Source organism: Macrobrachium nipponense, chromosome 17 (genome assembly GCF_015104395.2).
Source record: "Macrobrachium nipponense isolate FS-2020 chromosome 17, ASM1510439v2, whole genome shotgun sequence".
Lineage (NCBI taxonomy): Eukaryota > Metazoa > Arthropoda > Malacostraca > Decapoda > Palaemonidae > Macrobrachium > Macrobrachium nipponense.
Window position 1 is genome coordinate 5,012,190 of NC_087210.1, and position 17,500 is coordinate 5,029,689.

Consider the following 17,500-nt stretch of genomic DNA (forward strand, 5'->3'; position numbering starts at 1 on the left):
CAGTATAACGGTGTTCATTTGAAAGAAGTAACAGAAGGGCATAGGAAATACAGAAATTGGAGATCAGTTATTAGAAAAGGAAAAAAGTAAAAAAGTAAATAAATTTATCAGTAAATAGATACAGCTGTTGTAACTTATTAAAAAACAATGTAAGAAATAACACTGTTTCATTTGACTATAATGGATTACTCGTCCACTTTTATTCATTATCGAAGTTGTAAATGATGTGAGTCATTTGAAAATCATGTGCTGTGGCAACGCTGGATTTATTATTGTTGTTGTTGTTGTATATAGAGGGGAGACCTTCTCTAAGGGCAGTAGCATTAAAAATAATGGCTGTTTCTACGGCATTCAAGCTTATATTAGAATATTAAGAATAGAGAAAGCTATATAAATTGAATGTCGTAGAAGTAGCCATTATTATTTCAGTAGATTTCCATGTTTCAGAAGAGGTCGAATGTGCCTTTTTGTCTCTTAGGATGTCGAAGGATTGGAAAGGAGAGTCCTGTAGCCTGTGTATGTGTGTGTGTGTATGTGCGGGGTTTGAGGTAGAGGTTAGGTAGGAACGTAGGTAGATTCCTCATTATGTGTCCTTGACCAGTGAATCTCGCCCTGGCCGGCCCGCCCCTGGCCCAAGTTGGCCCGTCCTGAGTGCTCTCTCTCTCTCTCTCTCTCTCTCTCTCTCTCTCTCTCTCTCTCTCTCTCTCTCCAGCTGCCTTGCGCCTTTTGTGTGATCTTGACATGTGACCGCTGCCTGATCTCTCTCTCTCTCTCTCTCTCTCTCTCTCTCTCATGAACCCTATACCTTTTCCAAGGGTATGTACGGCCTGAGAATTAAATGTGATCACCGTTTCCGAATTGCGAATTTTTTGTATTGCAATATTTCTTCTTTTTTTCAATGCCTTATTTTTGTCATTGTTACTGGAGAAAAGATGAAGCTCAGTGAATATAATGATTGTTTGTTTGTTTGCGTCTCGGCAGCTTTATTCATATTTAGTCTCATTTTACGGCTATAATATGTTCTCTCGTTTTCCTTAATCACTTATTCTGAAACCTCCGTTTTTAAGTTTTTTTTTTTTTTTTCGAAAACCTTTTGAGTATTCTATGTAATGGAGTCTTGCTTTTGACCCATTGAGAATTCTATGTAATGGAGTCTTGCTTTTGACCCATTGAGAATTCTATGTAGTAGAGTCTTGCTTTAGACCTTTTTAGAATTCTTTGTAATTGAGTGTTGCTCTTGACCCTTTGAGAATTTTATGTAATGGGGTGTTGCTTTTGAACTTTTTAGAATTCTGTGTAATGGAGTCTTGCTTTCCAGTGTTATATGTAGGCTTTTGAGCCTGTTCGTTGCTGCTCTGCCAATTTTGAACGACGGTAACCACAGTATTCAGTGAATACCAGTATTTAGTGGAGAACAACAACAACATCCAACGAATATTTACGGCTGGTTCCTGGGACGAGAGTTACCGTAAGCCTGATTACGATTCTGCTCAGGTTCGCCTTCACATTGACCATTGGTTCCTTTTTCTTTTCCACCGCGATGAACCTTCTTACACACACACACACACACACACACACACACACACGCGGAGGCCTTCCTCGCCTTTTACCTGGTGGTGCTTGGTTCGCCACAGAGTGAGGCCTCGTCCTCTGGTGAATGTGGTGTCCCTTCTTCCTCCACAGGTCTTCCGAGCAACCTCTCGCTGCTTATTCGAAGAAAGGAACCCAGCTCCGTGGTTGTCCTCTCTCTCTCTCTCTCGTTTTGTACTTGTTGCTGATTATTTTGGATGATTAATATCAAAAGTATTATTAATTTTGTTAAGGTCATTATTAGCATTATTCGAAATGTTCAAACGTTGCCACAGAACAAGGCAGATAGGCCTATAGGCCTATCTTCGTGGGGTAGTTTCTGAGGAAAGGGGCTGGCTGTTTTTTGTGGTAGAAAAACCAGTTAAGAAAAGACTGTTGTAGTGAAACAGTCATTAAAATGAATGAAAGGAGTGCAGATGAATGAACCAGCAGAAATAACAGTTAGGTCTACCCCACTATTTTGATTTAAGCTGGAATTTGAACGAGTTCCTTATTTCTTCTTAGATTCCAGTTGGAGGCGGATTGATGCCGGTGATAATAGTCTCAATTAAAGTGACTTCGTTGGGAGGTAGTGCCCTCAGTGCCCCTCGCACTGAAGGCAATACTTAAGGGTCCTTGCAGCGTCCCTTCGGCCCGTAGCTGCCACCTCATTCATTCATTTTACTGTCCCTCCGTTCAAGTTCTAACTTTTTTTTTTCCTCTCCTGATAATTGATTCATAGCTAATTGCTTTGTGGTTATCGTCCTGTTACGCCCTTTTCAACAGTCAAATTCCCTTTCAGCGCTGAATGACCTCATAGTTCTCGGTGCTTGGCATTTGGCCTAAATTACACTATAGTGCCTTCCATTCCATTCCGAATTAGAAATCATTCTACTATACCCTTCCTTACCTCCCCCACCCGTGGTTGTAGTGCATTCCATTCCATTCCGAGTTAGAAATAATTCTATTATAGCGCATTCCATTCTATTTCTAATTAGAGGAGTAATTCTATTGAATTTCCAGGGCTGTCACTTTGGTGTGAGTTCCGCCCCCCCCCCCCCCCCCCCCCCCCTCTAGAGTGACACCCACAGGAGCAAGAGAGCCCAGGCCACAGCTCATCACCGCTCCTAGATGAAAAGGACAAGCCGACGACGCTGTAGTCGTACCTAACCTCTTGACAAGAGGTATCATTCAAAGCAAGGAAAACATGGTCGTTCAGGTTTTGAAAGGACCTCTCTCTCTCTCTCTCTCTCTCTCTCTCTCTCTCTCTCTCTCTCTCTCTCTCTCACGAAAGGAAAGGGATGAAAAATTTTAACACTTGTGACAGACAAAAAAGATAAAAAAAAAAAAATAAAAAAACTGTGCCTTCGCGGAATCTGTTGACTGGGCAAGAGTATCATTCATGCAATGACGAGGTTGCTCGAGAGAGAGAGAGAGAGAGAGAGAGAGAGAGAGAGAGAGAGAGAGAGAGTTACAAGGATTAGGATTGTTAGTCCATCCTAAGAGGAGACATCTTGTGCTCACTTATCTGTGGGAGCAGGTTTTATACTGTGCATTCACAGTGTCCTAATGATTTTGTCTAGCTTTCTTTTAAACTCTTCCACACTGTTGGTGTTTACAACTTCTGGTAACAGTTTATTCAACGTGTCATATATCTTGTATGTGAAGAAGTTCCCACAATGGGATGTGTTGTATCTCTTCAGTTCTAGTTTCCATCCATTATTTCTTGTCTGGTTTTCGTTTAATGTGGATTACCACAAGCAAACATAGCTCATTTACGAGAGAGAGAGAGAGAGAGAGAGAGACTACACACACACACACACACACACACAGCACCTGAGCTATTCAGGCAGAGCAAAAGGGGTTACTTTAGCTACCTTGCCGTTTGAGTGTCCTCGAGCGTGACCTACATAGCAATGAACTAACACTCGGCGGTCACATTAACACCCCCCCCTTCCCCCCTCCCCACTCCCCCATCCCTCCGAACGAACTAACCCTCCTTAGGGTCTCCCTTCTTGTTTTATCACTAATAACTCCGAGTGGAGAGAGAGACACACAGAGAAATATGTACAATTTTTTGGTCTTAATTATAATGATTATCCGGATTAAGGTAATTACATTTAAAACTTCAGCGAGAGAGAGAGAGACCTTACCTTACAGACCTTACATCTTGTTCGGGTTGCCCCAGGTCCCTCAGTGTGAGGCACCTCTAATGTCTACCAGAGAGTTGCTAGTACATCTTCCGGTATATTTTTGCATCTTCCAATCTTGGATGGTCTGGGATGCAGTTTTAGATATTTGTCGAGCTTATTCTTAAACACATCTACGCTCACTCCTGATATATTCCTCAGATGAGCTGGCAACGCATTGAATAGACGCTGCATTATCGATGCTGGTGCGTAGTGGATTAATGTCCTGTGTGCTTTCCTTATTTTTCCTGGTATAGTTTTGGGCACTATTAATCTACCTCTGCTTGCTCTTTCTGATATTTTTAGTTCCATGATATTTTCTGCTATTCCTTCTATCTGTTTCCATGCCTGAATTATCATGTAGCGTTCTCTTCTCCTTTTTCTAGACTATATAATTTTAAGAATGAATAGTCTTTCCCAGTGAGTCTAGGTCCTTACTTCTTCTATTCTAGCTGTAAAAGGACCTTTGTACACTCTCTATTTGTGCAATATCCTTTTGATAGTGTGGGTACCATATCATATTGCAATATTCAAGTGGACTACGAACATATGTTTTATAAAGCATAATCATGTGTTCAGCTTTTCTTGTTTTGAAGTGCCGTAACAACATTCCCATTTTGCTTTACATTTGCCAACCAGAGTTGCTATTTGATCATTGCATAACATGTTCCTATTCATCATCACACCAAGGTCTTTAACTGCTTCCTTATTTGTGATGGTCTCATTATTAGGTCCCTTATATGCATATAGCTTTCTTTCTCTGTCTCCATAATTTATTGATTCAAATTTATCAGAGTTAAATACCATCCTTATTTACCTCTGCCCAATCATATACTTTGTTAAGGTCTCTTTGTAGAGCGTTTCCTATCTTCATCACAAGTAATTTCTCTACTTATTCTTGTGTCATCTGCGAAACTACTCACTACCGAATCCTTCACATTATTGTCTATGTCTTCAATCATAATAACAAACAGTATTGCAGCTAACACCGTACCTTGCGGCACACCGGATATTACCTTGACTTCATCCGATTTCTCGTCGTTTGCAATAACTATCTGTTTTCTGTTGTGTAAAAATTCTTTTAACCATCTTCCTACTTTATCCACGATATGTGTTTTCTAATTTTCTTGCTAATAATATTATGGTCTACTTTATCAAAAGCTTTTGCAAAGTCTAAATAAACCACATCTGTTTCATTTCCGCTTTTCATATTTTTGAATATGTTCTCACGGTGGACTAACAGTTGGGTTTGTGTACTTTTTCCGGGTACGAAACCATGTTGTCCTTTATTAAACAAATTATTTTTTATTAAATGTTTCATAATATTTTTCTTCATTACCCTTTCATACACTTTCATAATATGTGATGTTTAGACTCACAGGCCTATAATTACTTGCCTCTAGTCTTGATCCACTTTTGAAAGTAGGGGTAAATATATGCTAATTTGTGCTCATCATAAATCTTGCCTGTATCTACACTTTGTCTTAATAATATTGCAAGTGGCTTTGCGATAGAATGAACTACTTTCTTTAACAAAATAGCAGGAATTCCATCAGGCCCTGCAGCAGCTCCATTTTTATTTCATTAATAGCCTGCACAATATCAGCTTCATTAATATCTATGTCAGCTAAATATTCACTATTTTCATCCCTTACTTCTATATCATTATCTTCATTATCTATTCTAGGGGTGAATTCTCTCTTATATCGTTCTGCCAGTATGTTGCAAATTTCCTTTTTTTCATTCGTTAATCTCCCTTCAATTCTCAGAGGGCCTATTTCCTATTTCTTCTTTTATTCATCTTCTTCGCATATGAGTATAATACTTGGGGTTTGCTTGATATTTAATAGGGTTTTTTCTTCCAAGTCCCGTTTTTTCATTTTCTTTTGATTGTATAATCTTTTGTTCTGCATTTTCTATCTTACTTTTTAGTTCTATAACTTTCCATGCATTTTTTTCTTTTGCAAGACCTTTTTTCCACTTTCTGATTTTCTGGAACAAGATCCTTCTGTCTCTTGGTATGCATGAATGATGTTTACTTTTTCTTCTTCGGTATATATTTTTCCACTATTTTCTCCAATATTTTATATAATATCTCCGTATTTACCCTTATGTCATCACTTACGAAAATGTTATCCCAATCTTTGTTTAATTCTTCATTAATTTCTGACCATTTTATATTTTTACTGTAGAAGTTGTATTTTCCATATCCTTCCCACTTTTTCATTTCTTGCTTATCTCTATTTTCACTTGCTTTTGGAATGAACTGTTAATTCTATGACATTATGGTCTGAAATATTCGCATTATAAACTATTATTTCTTTAACATAATTCATCTCGTTCACAATACTAGGTCTCTAAAGTATTTTCCTTTCTTGTTGGCAGGTGATTTATTTGTTGAATGTTGTATTCTAGTAGCATATCTAATAGCTTTTCAAATTGCCTCTTATCTTCTGCACTACTATTACTCTCTTTTTTATATGTATAAGTACAACCACAATCTCCTATTCGTTTCTTTCCATTCTAACGAAAGGAAAGTTGAAGTCACCAGATAGGAGAATAGTCCAGTCCTTGTGATTTCTACATATATCATCCAATTTTTCAATTATTAAGTCAAACTCTTTAGTATTAGGAGGTCTATATATTACTATGTTCATCAATTTTTCAGATTCAAATTCTACCGCTATTAGTTCACATTCTGAGTTTACTATATTTCTCATATATTTTTCCTTGTTTTTTGTCTTTCCCATATATTGCGGTTCCCCCTTGATTTCTATTTTTTCTATCTGATCTATAAGTTTGGAACCCTTTTATTTGATCATCATTCCCAGTCTCTTGGGAATACCAGGTTTCACTTATATTCATTATATCTATTTTCATTTTCATTTTGGGTTAGTTCTTCTAAGTACTCTATTTTTCTTTTTGAGTTACTCGTAACTAAACCCTGCGCATTCATCACTATGATGGTTTGCGTGTTTTCTCCTTCATTTAATACTGGTAGTAATAAGGATTTTCCCATGTCTCTTTCCTGTTCTGGTATGTTGTTCTTTTTTTCATTTCCAGAAATTCTGACATTAAAAAATCCAACTTTTCCATAATATTTGATCTTCCTTCATCATAATTATTCATTTTGTGTCTGAATCTGCAATTTTCTCCGTTTCTCAATATCCTCTTGCATAATAAATACAGTTATTATCTCTTGAGTAGAATTTCGGAGCTGATGCTTTGAAATTTTTTTGCTGACACCTCTGCATATCTCATTGGTGGTTTGCTTTTCTCTTTTACCTGATATTCTTGATTTCTCTCTTTATTTGTTTCTTTCTTATTTTGGATTTTATTACTTGGTTGGTTATTTATTTGATTATGATTCATGGCTACAGGTGCATATATTTGCATTTTTTGTCGAACTTACATCCTTTTCCTTCTTTTAGGTTTTTTACATATTTTTGGATGCAGATCTCTGCAATCATCCCCATATCCATCTAGTATGCACATTTACCATATATTTCATATTTTGTTTTGACATATCTTAGGATGTTTGTAGTAACATCTTTCTCCTAAATCTGCAATTCCCTCTTTTCAAAAGGTTGCAGATTTTGTCTTTCTTGTCTATTTTTTCCTCTTTCCCGTCATTGTATAGATCTGGGTAGAGCCTCTTCGGGATTTGCTTTTCTGTTGTCATATCGTAATTTATTTCTTCGTAGGTATGCTGCTTTATTGCCTCATATGTAGTATCAATGAGTATCTCTGCATCCATACTTTTATCTTGTTCTTTGTTTTCCTTATTTTTTTCTGTCATTTCATTTTTGTTTACTTCTCTTCCGTTTTCCTCTTCTTCTTTTTCTTCTTCTTCTTCCTCTCCTCTTCTTCTTCATCCTCAACTATTTGGTACATTCAATCTTGATTTAATAACATTGTCTATCCATGATAGACATGTTGAACAAAAAATTCTTGTATCTTTTCTCAAATCTTGTATTACCTCAGCACACTGTGGATGGGTCGGAATGTTGCATGCAGCACATTTTCTGATTAGGTTTTGTGGATTGACTATGCTATACCAAACCTTACACAGTTTGCATGCTTTTGGCATTCTTTTTCCTAATGCATCAATTAGGATATTCACAAGATTCACCTTATTCATTTTCTTTGTCGGAATATGTTGGTTTATGTATATTTTCTTTATGAGTCTCTTGACCACTTGGATTTTATTTGGAACTTCTTCAATTATTTTCAAGATGTTTTCATTAGATTTGTTCCAGTTTGAAGGATTATATCCTTCTAATATATCTATGAATGCTTTTGTATCTTTTTGGTTAGGACTGTTGCTGATTTCATAGATGAGAAATGCCAGTTCCCTTCCTGCTACCTCATCGTATTGCGAATCTGCTAGACACGCCAAATTACGCCACCTCTTCCCGCAGTTGGAACTTACTGCCATCTTGTTCTGATTTATAGTATTACACTTGATAAACTAACTTAGAAGACGCTTTATCCTACTATTTTCACACTAATCTTATCACCGATAGTTCACGAACACTTCTAGATATTTCTCAAATTCTAGTCGTATGTTAAACTTGTGATATCTGTTGATTAATCTGACTTCACGCGGGTACGACTCACCAAGCAAGATGGCTACTTACGGGAGAGAGAGAGAGAGAATATGTAAATTTTGTTGTTGATTAAAGTAATTATATTGAAACTTTCCTATATAGATAGATCGAGAGAGAGAGAGAGAGAGAGAGAGAGAGAGAGAGAGAGAGAGAGAGAGAGACGGATGTCAGTATCAGCCGTTCGATATACTGATTCTGTAAACTCAAAGTTTTGTACTTTTATTGTAGATTAATAATAATCTATTCTTTATCTCTCTGCGGCCGCTATAGGAACCTCCTACTACTACTAAGGTGTCGTCAAATCATTCAGGATCAGCGGAGAAGGGCCTCAGAAACACTGATGTCATAACAGGCGAATGTCATGCGTCATATCTGAGTGTCATGTATTTCGTATTCAGTGGTGACCTCGGGGTTTGGCTGTGATGGAAAAGGACTCTCTGCTTTTGTCAAGCGGACTCCGTGTTGATTTGCTTGTTTGCTTTGATGCTGTGAATTGGAAGTTTTTTTTATTTATATATTTATTTTTTTTTGTTTCCAGGGCGTGCTTGTGATTATGTGTATCTGGAGTTTGCATTCAGATTGTGGAAGTTAATTTAATCTTTTGCTAATTTGTGCCCATAGTTGTCGACAGTAATATTTAATCTTCAGTATCTTTCAAGCCATCTTGATTTTTATTCTTTTTGCCAGAATGTTTTAAACGCTTGTTCGTGATGTGAAACACTGGACACGTTCTTGGTGTGACATCGTATTCGTTCTCTTATGCTCTGGAGCTGTTTGGGTTAGAAAGCTTGACCAAAGGAGCTCAGATCTCTGGTCAAGTCAAGGAGACAGTACGATGAACATGCGAGGTCACTTCAAAACACTCTAGTGGCCACTAGTAAACACCAGTTACTGCGAACTACATTATACATGGTCACTTCAGTATGCAAAAAACAGCCTCGGCAACCATTTTCATTCGACGATCACCAGACGTAACAAGGTCACTTCAGTATGCAGTATCGGTAACCTTTTTCTTTTTATGACGACACAGAAACGGTCACTTCAGTAGTGTGCAGCTTCAGAAACCATTTTGCATTTTTCAGACCACTGTCAACTTCAGTGTACATGGTCACTTCAGTGTGAATATGCGGTAGCCATTTTCATTTCATGACCACCAGACACTACGTGGGCACTTCATCAACATGGTCACTTCAGTATACAGCTCCATTAACTATTTTTCATTTTCTGACCAATGGACGCTACGTGGTCACTTCATCGACGTGTCGACATGCCATCTGCCAACGTGCCCACAGCTCCCGGAAGTCACGGCTGTTTCTTCAGCTTTCAGTTTTGCTTGAGCAGCCGTGGTGGTGGTCGCTGGAGAGGAGTCATGGTCACCCCTCCAGAACGCTTCGCTGCTGTAGATTCACATCAGACATTTTGCGGATGGGGGAGGCGGGTTTAAGGGGGTTGGGTTTGTGGGGGGGGGGGGGGAGGGGGGGGGGGGGGGGGGGGGGGCTGAGTAAGGGGCTAGACCCCCTTAATGTAGGACGAAGTGAGAATGGATTATTAACGAGGCCGTTGGGAGCCAAAGCATGGCTCTCTCTGCATTTCCTCTTCCAGAAGGTTCATTGAGTTTTGAGGCTATCTCCGTTTTGGGGGGAACAGGGCTGACACCGTAAGGGGTGGGGGCTGGGGATTGGTTTATGCCGGCAGTGCTCTTCATGCGGCTCACTGTAGGCATCACTCAAGGTTCTTTGCAGCGTTCGACCCCACTAACTGCAACCCCTTTCGTTCCTTTTACTGTACCTCCGTTCATATCCTCTTTCTCCCGTGTTACTTTCCTCAATTGATTCACAGTGCAGCTTTGAGGTTTTCCTTCTGTCACACCTTTTCGAACCTTTTTACTGTCAATTCCCGTTTCAGCCCTGATTGACCTCATAGTTCCCAGCGCTTGGCCAGGGGCCTAAATCCTATAACCTACGCTATTGTAATTGGGCTGGAAAGCTCAGTAGGATGCAAAGAATTTGCCAGTTTGGGGAACACGGCTGGAAAGTTCCGTAACGTGCAATCATGTTAAGGTCCACGTCTCACTTTTCCATTGCAGTTTTTTTTTTTTTTATTTGGGCAATTTCATTTCTTAATGGGCTTTAAGAACACATATCTCTCCCTGACACCTCGACCTGTCTAGGGAAACCAGTAATGCGCTTCGATGATTCAGGATCCTTTATGCGATGATGCTACGTTTGAAGGCTTTTAAAAGCCCGTACAAAATTTTTTTTTGCAGGAATGGACATATGTTAATTGATTTAGCTTCCTGTAGAATTCGTGTCATGTGGCCACCGGTCAAGTACTTTACTATATAAAAATAACAGGAAGCGAAATGAATTAGAAGTGTAGGTATATACTAGGTGTTATATTTTGGTGATCGTTTGTGTTACCTGCAACTTCTAATTGATCTCGCCTTGCTTTCCAATTTCACATTATAATATATTTTTTCATTCATTCATTATATATATATATATATATATATATATATATATATATATATATATTTATATATTTATATTACCTACGGTACAAACATTACATTATCATGTGATGGCCTGTGGCTTCCGGCCTTATCAAGGGCAACTGCGGTAGCGCTATAGATAACTGCGGCTTATATAGGCTGGCATTATACGGCGCTGAAAGGTAGTGTTGGTAGTAGTAGTATAGTAGTAGTAGTAGTAGTAGTAGTAGTAGTTAGTCAGGACGACCTCAGTAATTCATCTTGACGGCCAAAGAAAAAGAAAGAAAGAAAGAAGACTCTCTGTCTGTGAAAATTGAGATTGAATTAGTCTGTGGGTAACTTAACTACGCCAAGAACATTAAACTAATTCAAGGATATTTACGCGAGAAGTTACTCTTTAAGTCAATTTTCGGTATACTGTACTTTCTTCGTTTACTGCCTCTTCTTGTGCGCGCGCATACACACGCACACACACATATATAGATACACACACACACACATATATATATATGTATATGTATATGTGTGTGTGTGCGCACGCGCGCGTGTTGGACATTGGTGTTTTTGCATAATTGCGCCTTCAAGACTTATAAGAGAGAGAGAGAGAGAGAGAGAGAGAGAGAGAGAGAGAGAGAGAGAGAGAGAGAGAGATTGAATATCTGTTAAAAAACGAACATATATTTAGTTTTATAGTTATATGCGATAACCTTCACTGTCGCAATCACGTGAACATACAAAAATACAAAACAGTCACTCACGTAGGGAGTGGAGAGAAAAGTAATTGGCAACTCTCTCTCTCTCTCTCTCTCTCTCTCTCTCTCTCTCTCTCTCTCTCTCTCTCTCTCTCAAACCAGTTGTCGTTTTCATATTATAAGACATATTTTGTACTCATCCAAACGAATTGTTATTTTTTTATTTTATTTTTTTTTTTTTAGTCGACCCTAGTAAAACATTTTATGTCCTCTTATATCTGTAGTTTTGAATAAGTTGCTTCAGGTGATAATATTATATTCCAGAGCGTGTTGTGATTTTTTAGTTAATTGTTTTTATTCTTTTATCTATTGAATATTCATTGCATTCATGTCCTCTTGAATTTCGCAACTGAGGATGTCTTTACTGGTTGCATTTTCATTGGCTGGCCTTCGTACATGCCCATTGTAAGTTTACACTACTGTTTTGAATAGTAAATTGTGAATAGTTAACCTGTACCTCCAAGGCATAAACAGGGTCATGTTAAAGGTTGCAACAATGGTCAGTTTGGCCCGCTAGTTCAGTTTACTCTAACCCTTACGAGGAAGTAGTTCTGCTGTGGTGGGGGGGGGGGGGGGGGGGGCGGCCCACACTCGAAGAAGAGGTAATTGATCATTGTTATTGTAATGAACAGCGATAATTTTGGGGGAATTTTTATTATGGGGTTCTGAGGCAGACCTCCCGCTAAGTAAGCAATTGAGAAGGAAATCTGGAATTACATTCAGGGGCTCAGCGTAAACCTGTACTTAAGAAGACTCCTTTTTTTTTTTTTAGTTTAATGAATGGCCTCCAAGGTTGTATTTATATATTTTTTCAAGGAGTTGCTAGTAATTTAACGCTAAGTGTTCCGGAAGTATTGTATTTTAGACTACAAATGTTCTTTATTGCTAAGGGAGGAAGTAGTATTTGAGTTTTTTGTCTTTTTTATTTTTTATAAATAAATAATAATAATAATAATAATAATAATAATAATAATAATAATAATAATAATAATAATAATAATATAGAGAAACCAATAATGATACTGATAATAATACAAATAATATAAAGAAACTTAGAATAATAATAATAATAATAATATAATAATAATAATAATAATAATAATAATAATAATAAAAACAACAATAATAATAATATCTGTAGTTTTGAATAAGTTGCTTCAGGTGATAATATTATATTCCAGAGCGTGTTGTGATTTTTTAATTAATTTTTTTATTCTTTTGCCTATTGAATATTTATTGCATTCATTTCCCAAAATTGCAACGGATTTCATCGCTTAGAAAACTTGAATGTCTTCAATAAAAAATGAAAATTCATTGTAAAATATGAAGTAAAAAAAATTCATTGTAAAATATCTTGGGATTTGAAAGCTGAGGAAAGTGACCTCATAAGGTCAAGAGAAGTCAATTTGAAATTTGAAAAAGACAAATGACATTGTGGAAAGAAACTCGGAAACAGCTTAAGAGTAATTTGAAGTAGAAGGTCAGTGAAGTCCTGAAGGAAAAAAAGTATTAATGGAATTCTTGACTGAAAATGAAGTCCTGGAAAGACAACTGTTAATTTACTTGAGGAAATATGGAAGGCTTGAATAAAAACAACTATGCGAGGTTTTCGTCCTGTTATCCCTTTCAAACCTGTCCCAATTTCAGTTTCAAAGCTGAATGACCTCACAGGTCCTAGTGCTTGGCCTTTGGCCTAAATTCCATATTGAAGTCAATCAAGAAAGCATCATGAAAGATCATGGCAATTAATGCGATACTGCATTCAGCTGGTTTCAAAAGACAGATATATGATTTTTATTTTAAGGAAATGAAAATTTTGCTAAGAAAAAAATAGTAACGAACGGAAATATGATTATTTGGGGAAAAAAACTCACGAGAATTTATACAGTGTTCTAAGGGGTCCACGATAGTAAAAATGTTAAAAGTTCCTGTGTAATTTATAAAACACTTTATAAAAGCTTTCGAACCCTTCCTTGGGTTCATCTTCAGTCCAAAAAAGATGATGTTTTAGATGAAGCTGGCCTTACGCCAGCACGGGCTCTTGATCTTAGAGCAGCCCGTAGGAAAAGATGAACGTGATGAAGATAAACCCAGAGAAGGGTTCGAAAGATTTAATAAAGTGTTTTATAAATTATAAACGAACATTTAAAAATTTTTTATCATTGTGGACGTCTTGGAATAATATGTTTATTGTCGTGAAGAAATAGAAATCTTGTGGAATTTAATTCCGCTCCTCAGCTCGACCCTAAGAAAAATATCGTTTCGTTTTTTCATTCGCCTGGATTGTTCGCGTCATCCAACCCGCGCGCCGTAATTTTACAAATTTTTTTTACAAAATTATAAATGAATCGTCCATTAACCCGACATATATTTTTTGAACCTGAATTAGAATGAGCTGAGCATTGCTGCTGTTCATTCTAATTCCTAAGGAAAAAATGCCATTGTGTTTGAGCGTATTAGGAATCTCTTTATTTTTATCTGGTTTTAATTGTGCTAACTCTCTCTCTTTCTTTTTCAGGTACTTGCATTGTCGATGTTGCCGTCTGGATGGTCTCGGATTAAACTTGTGAGTTGAGTTTGTTATTCAGTTGTTCACGAAGTATGAATGTCGAAGGAATACATGGTTGAGTTTGGTAAGGGGCGAAGGATTTTGTGCGTTCCTGGTTTTGGGGGGGGGGGGGGGGCGTTTTGACTAATTTAGGAGGAGGAGGAGGAGGAGGTGAGGTGTAGGTGGTGGTGGTGGTGGTGGTGGTGGTAGGACGAAGAGGAGGAGAAGGTAGGCGGTAGAAAAGCGGTGGAGTAGGAGGAGTAGAATGTACGAGGTAGGAAAGTGGTGGATGAGGAGGAGAAGGAGGTAGGAAAGTGGTGGTGGAGGAGGAGGAGGAGGAGGAGGAGGTAAGAAAGTGGTGGATGAGGAGGAGAAGGAGGAGGAGGTAGGAAAGTGGTGATGATGATAATGAGGAGGAGTAGGAGGTAGGAAAGTGTGGATGAGGAGGAGAAGGAGGAGGAGGAGGAGTTGTAGGAGGTAGGAATTCTCAGTTCCTCGAGTGCGGGAGAGGAAAGTGGCGCTAGGGGGCCCACCCATCACCCCCATTCCCTTCCCCCTCTACCCCCCCCCCCCCAAAAAAAAAAAAAAAGAGGGTTTTGTAATTACAGGTTAAAGTTAGAATATTAATAATAAAAAAAGAAAAGTGTTTTTTGAATGAGATCAAGTGAAAGCGGCTGTGGATTACGTAGAAAAATTACGGTTTTTCTGAATGGAAATTATGAAGATTTTAATATTACTTTCCGTAATTATTTCCTCTCTCTGAGAAAGAAGGGCCGCGGAAGTGTTTACGTTTCTCTAGACGAATATTTGTACCTCTGGTCTTTCTGCAACTCTGGAGCTACTGCAGCAGAGCTATTGCTGATAACCCTTCTTAAATAATACTAGATTTTTTTTTTGCTAAGATAACCTAAACACTATATATACTATATATATATATATATATATATATATATATATATATATATATATATATATATGTGTGTGTATTTTTATATATACATATATATATAGATTTATATATATATACATATACATATATACTATATATATATGGTACTATGATATATCAATTCCGAAGGTAGAGAGAATTAGATATTAAAGGACATTTGTACTCGAATGATTTATTAATGAATCACGGTGAGTGATGAATATTCATATATATAGTATATATTATATAATTATATATATATAATAATATAATATATTCACCACAACATATACACTATATATATTATATGTATATAATAAATATATAGTGTGTATGAGAGAGAGAGAGAGAGAGAGAACATATTCCAGGTGCTCATTACTTCCTCGCTTATATAGGAACGCTGGTGCTGGAGACGGCCTTAGTGACATCGATAGTGGTTCTAGTAGTAGCAGTAGTAGTAGTAGTAGTGGTAGTAGTTTCGTAGCCTAGTCGGGTTACAACGGCTCCCCGCGCGCAGTGGAATGTTGGTCCAGCGGACTCTCCTCCTCCTCCTCAGATGGAGATATCTCGCTCCATTCATTCGAGGTCTCTCTGTGCCGAGTTGGTTGTTGTCTTCCTTTATTTATACACCCCATTACTCCTCTTCACTCCTCCTCCTTCCCCTCCTGGCCTCAGTGCATTTTCTGGTGCTGTTTTGTCGTCGTAGTTTTCTGTTTAAAGGAAACTATTGTGCCGGCTTTGTCTGTCCGCATTTTTTTTTTTTTTTTTGTCCGCACTTTTTCTTTCCGCCCTCAGATCTTAAAGACTACTGAGGCTAGAGGGCTGTAAGCTTTAATCCAGATATCAAATATCTATTAATCTTGCCCCCCTTCTCTCGTCTCTCTCTCTCTCTCTCTCTCTCTCTCTCTCTCTCTCTCTCTCTCTCGTGTTTTTGGATTTTGTGTCAGGCTGATAGATATAATCGTTTCGACTCTTGACAAGAATTTTGTTGATGGTCCATCAAAATCCCCATTCATTCATGTGTATTCTATACATAATAATTGATGTATATACATACACATCCTGAGCTAACCAGGTGTTGTTGTAAGCCTCCCCGGGAGGAATCAGAATCTGGGATGAGGTGGGGTTTTGCTGAGGTAATACTCCATGAATAAATTTATGAAATCATTTCGCGTCCGTCACAGGGGCCTTCCTTGAAATGTCGAGGCCTCTGTTTTGCTCTGTGTGTGTGTGTGTGTGTTCTGGGTGGGGTTGGGGAGATTACTGGACGGTGTGTGTGTGTGTGTGTGTGTGTGTTTTTTTTCTGGGGTGGGGTTTGGGTTAGATTACTGACTGTGTGTGTGTGTGTGTGTGTGTGTGTGTTTTTTTTTCTGGGGTGGGGTTGGGGGAGAGTACTGGGCTGTGTGTTTTATTTTTTTTTGGGGGGGGAAGGTTGTTGGTGGTGGGGAAGAGTACTGGACTGTGTGTGTGTGTGTGTGTGTTAGAATCCCCCACCCCATTTTGAGTTTTGTTAGCTTTCTAAGCTCAGTCCTCCAGCCAATCTTTCAAACTAGCATCGTGACGTATGAATTCTTATGTCCTTTGATGGGGAATTCACTTCTATAAAGTTTCAAACTTAGTCTGGATGTAGTGCCGTCAGTACGCCCCATGCAGTGAACTGTAGGCGTACTTAGGGTTCTTTGCAGCGCCCCTTCCTTGGGCCCCTTTAGCTGCAACCTCTTTCGTTCCTTTTGCTTGTGCCTCCATTCATATTCTTTCTTATCTATTTCCTTTCTGCTCATATTTTCCCCTTTCAGCGCTGAATGTCCTCATGTGTCCCAGCGCTTGGCATATAGCCTAAATTCTATCTTCCATTCCATTCCAGTGTTTGACTAGACAGCCTATAGATATCACATAACCAAAATCACATTTAAAGTTGTAAAACCATATAGCGGTAAAATCCACCTTCTTGAATTCGTTTTATTTTAAAATCGAAATTTTTTTTGTTTTAATGCAACAGGTATCTCAACTTCGATTACACGTGGCAAGTCTTCATTTGCCAACTCTGCAAGTCGCGGTGGGTCATGTTACCGCTAGTTTTTTTTTTTTTTTTTTTTTTTTTTTTTTTTTTTTTTTTTGAGACTTGACCTGCCACAGGTCCCAAGGGCTTGGCGTGACCTCTCGCGACCTCTCTTATCACTGCGGTTCCAGATGGCAGTGCCCCGGTAAACAAATAAGGTGGTGCTTGTAAATATTTACATGACGTTAGTCAAGAGATGCGTTGGACGACTAAACTATCGGCGTCTTAGAAAATAGTAGAAAATTCAAATTGTTTAAAATTAGAGTTTATCTTGGCGCTTTTCTGTTAGGTTTGGCCTCATTGAAGTGACCCTACCGATTCTGAACTATTCCTCGTATCATTCCCTCAGTAATG

The 17,500-nt window shown here is 38.2% G+C and overlaps 1 protein-coding gene across 4 annotated transcripts in view; it reads left to right on the forward strand.

The window, feature by feature from the left end:
- LOC135196137 (orphan steroid hormone receptor 2-like) overlaps window positions 1–17,500 on the forward strand; it is a 337,215-nt gene that overhangs the window by 14,926 nt on the left and 304,789 nt on the right. For 2 of the 4 annotated variants that reach the window (XM_064222673.1, XM_064222675.1), the window contains exon 2: window positions 14,130–14,177. The exons of the other annotated variants lie outside the window; for them this stretch is intronic. The gene's annotated coding sequence lies outside the window, so the exon portion shown is untranslated. The remainder of the gene's footprint in view (window positions 1–14,129; window positions 14,178–17,500) is intronic. 4 annotated transcript variants of the gene reach the window in all.